Genomic DNA, 7,992 nt, shown 5'->3' with positions numbered 1-7,992 from the left:
AAGTTAACCAATCAGATGAGAGACAAGTTAACCAATCAGATGAGAGAGAACACCTCTCCTAGGCCTATATAAGCAGCACCAGTTCTGGACTTGGGGTGACTTTGCCTCTGCAATCAAGCTCTCCCAATAAACATGTGCGGAAGGAGCCTGTTGCAGCGTCGTTCTTCCTGGCCAGTCGGGTGTGCGCAAGAAACCATGGCCAGTCCTGCCACAGGATGGGCTTCCTGGGTAAATCCTTAGCACTGAGCTTAACTAGCAGGAAGTGGAGTAGTGTATTTCCTGAGAGAAACCTAGCAAGGGGAAGGGGGAGGAAAGACTGGGGAGACCAAGCTTCAGGATGGCCCTCAGGGCAGTTCTCATCAAGGCTAAGTCAGAGCTCCTTGGTGAGGCACTCCTGGGGATGCTGACAGCATCCGGGCTGTCTCTCGGCAACACCCAGGCAGGTAGGGATGGAACCCTTCACTCCTGAGCCCTGCATGACATTACCCTTACCCACCTGTCTGAATCCATATCCAAGCAAGATGACAACCAAGTTAAACTGTAGCGCAATGTTTGGTTATCCTCATAACTAACTTACCACCCAGTAGGGCACTGGCTGGTCTACAGCTGAGTAAGACCATTCATGACAATTGTCCCCAGGGCAGCCTGAGAAGGGTGGGGAAGAGCTTCCAGCCTAGTCCCTGCTTGATTTCTCTGTAGCCTCTGACCAGGGCCTGTGGTCTCTTCAGCATAGAGGCCTACCATCTAGTTCTGGTGGGCAACCCGGAGCAGTGGCTGATTGACTGTATTGTTTTGGGGTTCTCAGAGACATCATTGACCAGAAACTCTTAGGGAGGTGGCTCCCTGGCAGGCACTGAGATTTTCACTTAGTAACTCATGGCTCTGTGATCCCCACTCACAGGCCACCTCTGCCCAAATGCATTGGTTTTTGCTTTTACTTTTTCGTTAGCTTGTCAAGAAGCAGGTCTTCCTATGGCTTTTCATACATCCGAAGCTTGGTTGACCCTTCCTGTCCTCTCTTCTCACCCACGTTCCAAAGTTTATTTTAAAATGTTAATACTACAACCTGCTGGAAAGGACAGCCTTTATCTAAAGTATTACCTGAGGCTTTTCAGGAAATACTTCAGATAAAGATAACTAAAATGTAAAGAAAATAAATACAAAATTCTTTTATAGGCACAAATAAGCACAATGTTCAAAGACGTAACCCTCCCTGTCCCTTGTTTTGAGACAGGGTCTCCCTGGCCCAGGCCAGCCTCTAACTCCTGTGCCCTAGGATGGCCTTGAACTGACTCTTCTCCCTCCACCTCCTGAGTTCTGGAATCACAGATATACACCGTCATGCCTGGCTTATGTGGCGATACTGAAGGAAGCCAGGGCTTCAGGCAATGCTAGGCAAGCTCTGTGCTAACTGAGCTGTATCTCTGCCTCCTTTTAAAAACTGAACGTAATCAAGTAATTTATCATTTTGCCTTGGTTTTTAAGACAGGTTGCAGATGTAGTGGACACAGACCCTGAACTCCTGACCCTCCTGTTTTTGTGTCCCAAGTACTGGGATCAGACGCTTTCACACCATTACCAGCATCAACACACAAAACGGAGGAAGTCATCCTGTATCCATCTTCCCCATTCTGCCCCTCAGTGTAAATATTCATTCCCTCCACTGGCTAGGTGCAATATCTGCTTCATGTTAACATCGGTGTAACAGTCTGAGGCACTGTTGTCTGCTCACTTTAAAAACAAATACATGACTGGTGACAAAAATGTCTTGCCTGTGCTCTGGGCAGATAAGAGATTAGATTGTGTAGAGACCAGAAGAAAATAATGCATGAGAACCTAAGACAAAGCGACTACAGGGGCTGCCTGTGTATTCTTCTGTTAAAACCATGCATTTCAGGACCAACTCAGGCTCTCTGAGCACAGAGCTGCCATTCAAGCATGAGTGACTTCAATTCCTGAACCCACATAAAAAGGCCTTGTGTGGTGCGCACTTGTAATCTCAGTGCTGCACAGATGGAAACAGGCGAATCTGGAGCTTACTGGTCGACCAGCCTGGCCTACTTGGTGAGGGCTTGGCCAGTGAGGGACCCTCTCTCAAGAACAATTAAGAGAGACTGGAGAGATGGCTCAGTGGCCAACAGTGCTTGTGGCTCTTGAAGAGGATCCAGGTTTGATTCCCCGCACCCACGTGGTGGCCTGCAACAATCCATAACTCCTGACCCAGAGGATCTGATGCCATCCTGGGGTACCAGGATACATGTGGTACACACACATATGTGGAGGCAAAATGTGCACACACATAAGAAAAAGTCAATTAGAAGATGGGTGGTGCCTAAGGAATGACACACCTGAGGTGTCCTTTGACTTCCACATGTACACACAGACACACACATGTTCATACATGCACACATACACACACATCATACATGCACACATGCACACACATGTCATACATGTACACATGCACACATACCCATGTACACACAGACACACATGGGTACAAACATGCACACATTTACATGTATACACAAGTACATGTTTTCACATGTGCACATACACACACATGCACATGAACACACATGCACATATAGGTGCACACACTGATATTTTTCTTTTCATTCCCTAGGCTCTAACCTTGGCATATCTAGGTTTGTTTGCTTTGACTTTTTTTCTTGTTTTGTGAATGTCTAGGATGATTTGCTAAATTCAACTTTAACTAAAATAAGAAAAACAATACAATTTGTGATAAGACTTGGGGAGAATAGCCCAAGAGTCAGGTTAGCCATGTGAGAAGCTCGGGTCAGCAGTGCTAGCTGGCATGGCAATGGCTTTGACGCAGCTCTCGTGTGTATCTACGGGTATGGCTCGGTGCTAGAGTGCTAGCATGCCTAATAATAAATCATAGTATTTATGGTTACAGTGTGACATTTCAATAGGTGTATACAAAGCACAAGGATCCAGGCAGGACTAGTGGCAAATCCATGGTTAGGAACATTTACTATTGCCTTGTGTTGGTATTTGATACTGTGCCAAACACCAGCTATTTGAAATTCTCACTGATATTTTCCAACCACAGTTATTACCCTACTGTGCAAGCAGAACATCAGACGAGGCTCTCTGCCTCTCCTACACCTGCACCCACACCCCCCTCCTTGTAGCCCCTCCTCCATGTTCTTCTCAGACCGGCTGTCCCCTTCCCATTGCACGCATACCCTAGACGAAGTTCCTTCGCAGGCTGCACTGGGCCATCGTAGGGGGCTGAAGCACATGGCAAGGAGAGGTTGAGTCAGGGTGCCTCGGCGTTCCCTTATCTGAGAGGTGCACTTCTAGAGACTGTAAGTTTGCGCCCACGTTGACAGCAATGTTTACAACCTGTTGTGCTGTGTCTGCTGTGCTCTCGGAGGCTGAGCAGCGCTGTCTGGGACCCAGTGATGTTGATTTAAGAGAGTTGTCTCTAGTTACATGCAGCTGGACTAAGCTGACGACCATACAGTCAGACATTTGCCATGGTTTGACTTTGGGGATGGGGAATTGGGTGAGACAGGGTTTCTCTGTGTAGCCCTGGCTGTCCTGGAACTCTCTCTGTAGACCAGGCTGGCCTTGAACTCAGAAATCTGTCTGCCTCTGCATCCCAAGGGCTGGAATTAAAGGCATGTACCACCACTGCCCAGCTAGTATGATTTTTTTTTTTTTTTTTTGGTTGTTAGCAATCAAAAACTTTAAGACAGGTGTGGTGCTGTATGTGGAGAAAAGGGAAGGGGACTTATCTCTGTCCTTCATTCTCAGGACATGTATGATTCTCATAGTGTGTGTTCACGTGGTAAAAAGCTCATTGCGAGTTTACACCTTCAGTCATAAATTGAGTAAGGGTTATAACAGAGAATATGCACGTGCATATACACTAGGAGCGAGTATCTGGCTTAACTTTCATCATTTGTTACTAGCATGGAGGGCCATGGAAAGCTTAAGACTTTATATAACTAAGCCCTCCTTGAAGTTTTGACAAACTCAGTCAATATCTTATCCCCTGCTTTTGCACGTGGGGTCCTGTGGTGTGTATCTTTTGTGACCTTTCTTGATGGTTTCTATAACCCCTTGGAATATGCCCTAAGTTCTAGAAGTCTGCTGTTACCTCAGAAGCAATCAAGAAGTCCTGTTAGAAAAGGGACTTGAATGTCTGTGTGGTTGTTACCCCCGCGTGCTGGCTGTTTCTGCAGAATGGACACCCTTTGCCTTTGCACACTCACAGTCTGGGGTCTTCCTCCAGAGACTTTCAGGCCCTTACAATACATCCTAAGCCATCTGCCAACACTGGGAGGTACCAAAGGAGCTTTATCTCTTAAAGGGGCCCAAACATTTCTCAGGTCTAAGGGACGCCGTCAGCACTTGTGAGGACGGGAAATGGTCTTTTATGTTTCCCAGCCCCAGGGCTTGTTATGTGTTTCTTAATCCCAACTTCACTCCAGAATCAACCAAGAAGCCTTGTACAGACCCCCACCCTAGCTGGAGAGATGGTTCAGAGGTTAAGAGGATCTGGGTTCAATTTCCAGCACCCACACGGGGCCTCAAAATCCATCTGAATTTTTAGTTCGAAGGGGCCCACGGCCTCCAAAGGCTCCTGCTTGCAATGTGGTGCACCTAAACTCATGCAGGCACATTCAGACACACATAAAAATAGTAATTTTTTTAAAAAATGTAAGTGAGCCGGGTAGTGGTGGCGCACGCCTTTGATTCCAGCACTTGGGAGGCAGAGGCAGGCAGATTTCTGAGTTCGAGACCAGCCTGGTCTACAGAGTGAGTTCCAGGACAGCCAAGGAACAGAGAAACCCTGTCTTGAAAAGCAAACAAACAAAAAAAATTATTATCAAGATATGTTATATACATGCATGAAAATATCACAAGGGCCTGGGATACAGCCTAACTGTTGGTCGAGTGCTTGCCTAGCAAGTACCACATGCTTGCCTTGATTCCCAGCATCTCCTGAACTGGGTGTGACAGCTTGTGCTTCTAATCCCAACACTTGAGGGTACAGGCAGGAGGACCAGAAGTTCAAGGTCATTCTGAGCTACAGGAGCCCTGGTCTATTCAAGCAAGCAAGCAAGCAAGCAAGCAAACAACAACAACAACAAAGAAAACCTGTCATAATGAAACCAACTATTTTATATTATTGATATATGCTAAAATACACCCAGCGTCAGAGGATGAGAGAACAGATAAAGCCGACAGTGGCCAAAGGCAGCTATAGTAGCCACACTGACATCAGAACCAGATATAGGACAGAGATTGTGCCTAGATATTTTTCACCAGGCTTGAGAGATGTCTCAGACATTACGTAGGACAAGTCTACGTTAAAAGGTGGTTCCTTTGAAGCTGCCGATGTAACTCGGGAATGTGTGCCTGCTGTTCTGTAGCAGAGTTCCATTTCCAGAAGGGAACGCGCTTTAGAGAAACTTCACCTCACCAGCATCCAGGCCGAACCTCTGTGAAATTCAAATGTGAGTCAACTGAATGGGTGGTCTCAATTTTTTATTTAGGACACCTGGCAACTTTGAACAGGACATATTGCCTTCAATCACCCATTTAAGAATCTTTTCCTGGTCAGGAAAAGAACGTGCTAGGCAGTCGCACAGAAGCTTTGCAAGGAGCCAGGAATTTGTGTTCCGGAGAGTTGAGTATGGAGAGGGGCGGGGCTGGTGCAAGCTGTGGCAAGCGTAGCCCAGGAGCCCTGCGAGGATCGAGCTTGGTCGCCTCTCGCCAAGGTAGCCCTGCCATGGCACAGTTCTTGTTCATTTGCACTCACTGCTTCAACTGGATGCGCCCATCCCCAATGCCCCGGTTGCGCGCTGGCAGCCCAAAGCAAAGGAAGCCACGGACCCAGCCCCCTGGCCCATGCGGGCTACCAACAGATCACAGGGCACTGGACCCGGGGCCAAACTCCTGGCAAATCTAGTTCCAAGGTTCAGACCACCCCTAGGAAACCTGGAAGTGACCGCTTTATCCCCCAACGCAGTGCTTCTCAAATGGAGGTGGCCAGCTTCCTCTTAAGCAAGGAAAACCAGTCAGAAGACAGGGCAACGCCCACCAAAAAGGAGCATCAGAAAGCCTGGTCTCTCAACCTGACCGGTTTTGATGTGGAGGAAGCAAAGATCCTCAGGCTCAGCGGGCAAACCTCAGAATGCCCCCAGAAGGCTACCAGAACAGACTGAAAGTACTCTACAGCCAGAAAGGCACGCCTAACTCCAGCAGGAAGGCTTGCAGATACATCCCTCTCTGCCAGACAGGAGTCTTGATGCCCCCGAAATCTGGAATGACTACTACCTGAATCTTGTAGATTGGAGCTCAGGAAATGTATTGGCTGTGGCACTGGACAACAGTGTGTAATTATGGAACGCTGGTTCTGGTGACATCCTGTAGTTGTTGCAAATGGAGCAGCCTGGGGACTACATATCCTCGGTGGCCTGGATCAAGGAGGGCAACTACCTAGCCGTGGGCACCAGCAATGCTGAGGTCCAGCTCTGGGATGTGCAGCAGCAGAAACGACTTCGAAACATGACCAGTCACTCTGCTCCAGTAAGCTCCCTCAGTTGGAACAGCTATATCCTGTCCAGTGGTTCACGGTCTGGCCACATCCACCACCATGATGTTCGGGTAGCAGAACACCATGTGGCCACACTGAGTGGCCATAGCCAGGAAGTATGTAGGCTTCGCTGGGTCCCAGATGGACGACATCTGGCAAGTGGTGGCAATGATAACATTGTCAACGTGTGGCCCAGTGGTCCTGGAGAAAGTGGATGGGCTCCCCTGCAAACATTCACTCAACATCAAGGTGCTGTCAAGGCTGTTGCGTGGTGTCCCTGGCAGTCCAATATCCTGGCAACAGGAGGAGGAACCAGTGACCGGCACATTTACATTTGGAACGTCCGCTCAGGGGCCTGAGTGCTGTGGATATGCATTCCCAGGTGTGCTCCGTAATCTGTTCTCCCCACTGTAAGGGGCTTATCTCAGGTCACAACTTTGCCCAGAGCCACTGGTTATTTGGAAGTATCCAACCATGGCCAAGGTGGCTGAGCTCAAAGGTCACGCAGCACGGGTCCTGGGTCTTACAATGAGTCCAAATGGGGCCACAGTGGCATCAGCAGCAGCTGATGAGACTCTACAGTTGTGGCGCTGCTTTGAGATGGACCCTGCCCTTCAGCGTGAGCAGGGGCGGGGTGGTGGTGGTGGTGGTGGTGGGAGCCAGTGTAGCTAAAAGTAGCCTTATCCACCAAGGCATCCGTTGAACAAACCCATTTCCTTTCTTGTTTTTATTTTATTTTTTCTAATAAAGTTCGTATCTTCCTTTCTTTAAAAAAAAAAAAAAAAAAAGAATCTTTTCCTTAAGCAAGGCCTGGTGTTGCGCACCTTTAATCTCAGCACTCAGACATTTATGTAGACCACCAGTATGGCCTACACAGTCATTTGATGGCCAGCTGGGGCTACACAGTGAGACCTTATCTCACTATAAAAACAAACACAGCCAACAAGAATAAGTTCCCTCATCCCCTTTTAATATGGCAGCCAAGTTGCTAAGTCCAAATAGGGTGACCTGTCTCCCTCTAGTGGCGAATCCTGTCAATGCACCTTCAGTGACCAAGCCCTAGTCAGCCCTCACCAGAAGTTAGCTTCTAAGTCCCCAAAGGTAGCAGTGAAACAAAGGGGACAAAAAAGGGTCTTTATACTTCCAGGGTCCACCTTAGAAGGAGATGTTCTGTCAGATGCACGTCAGATGGGCACACAGCTGCCGTCGACGTGATGGTGGTGTGGTTCTCAGGAAGATTTCCCAGTGCATGATGCACCTGTACGCACTGCCTCTGTGTAAGTCAGATCCCAGAATATGAAAAGCGCTACGAACCTGGGGAGGCGGTGCAGTAGCAACAAAGGGTCTCCTTAAGTAGCTAGGGACACATCTTGTAAAAACAAATAAAAACAAGCAAAAGAACAATTGATCGCTCT

The 7,992-nt window shown here is 48.1% G+C and overlaps 1 pseudogene; it reads left to right on the top strand.

Moving 5' to 3' along the window:
• Nucleotides 1-5,770: 5,770 nt before the first annotated feature.
• LOC110311952 lies at nt 5,771-7,280 on the top strand (annotated as a pseudogene).
• Nucleotides 7,281-7,992: the final 712 nt, after the last annotated feature.

The sequence above is a fragment of the Mus caroli genome, chromosome 16, assembly GCF_900094665.2.
Source record: "Mus caroli chromosome 16, CAROLI_EIJ_v1.1, whole genome shotgun sequence".
Lineage (NCBI taxonomy): Eukaryota > Metazoa > Chordata > Mammalia > Rodentia > Muridae > Mus > Mus caroli.
Note: the sequence above shows the minus strand (reverse complement) of the source record. Positions and strands in the feature narration are given on the sequence as shown.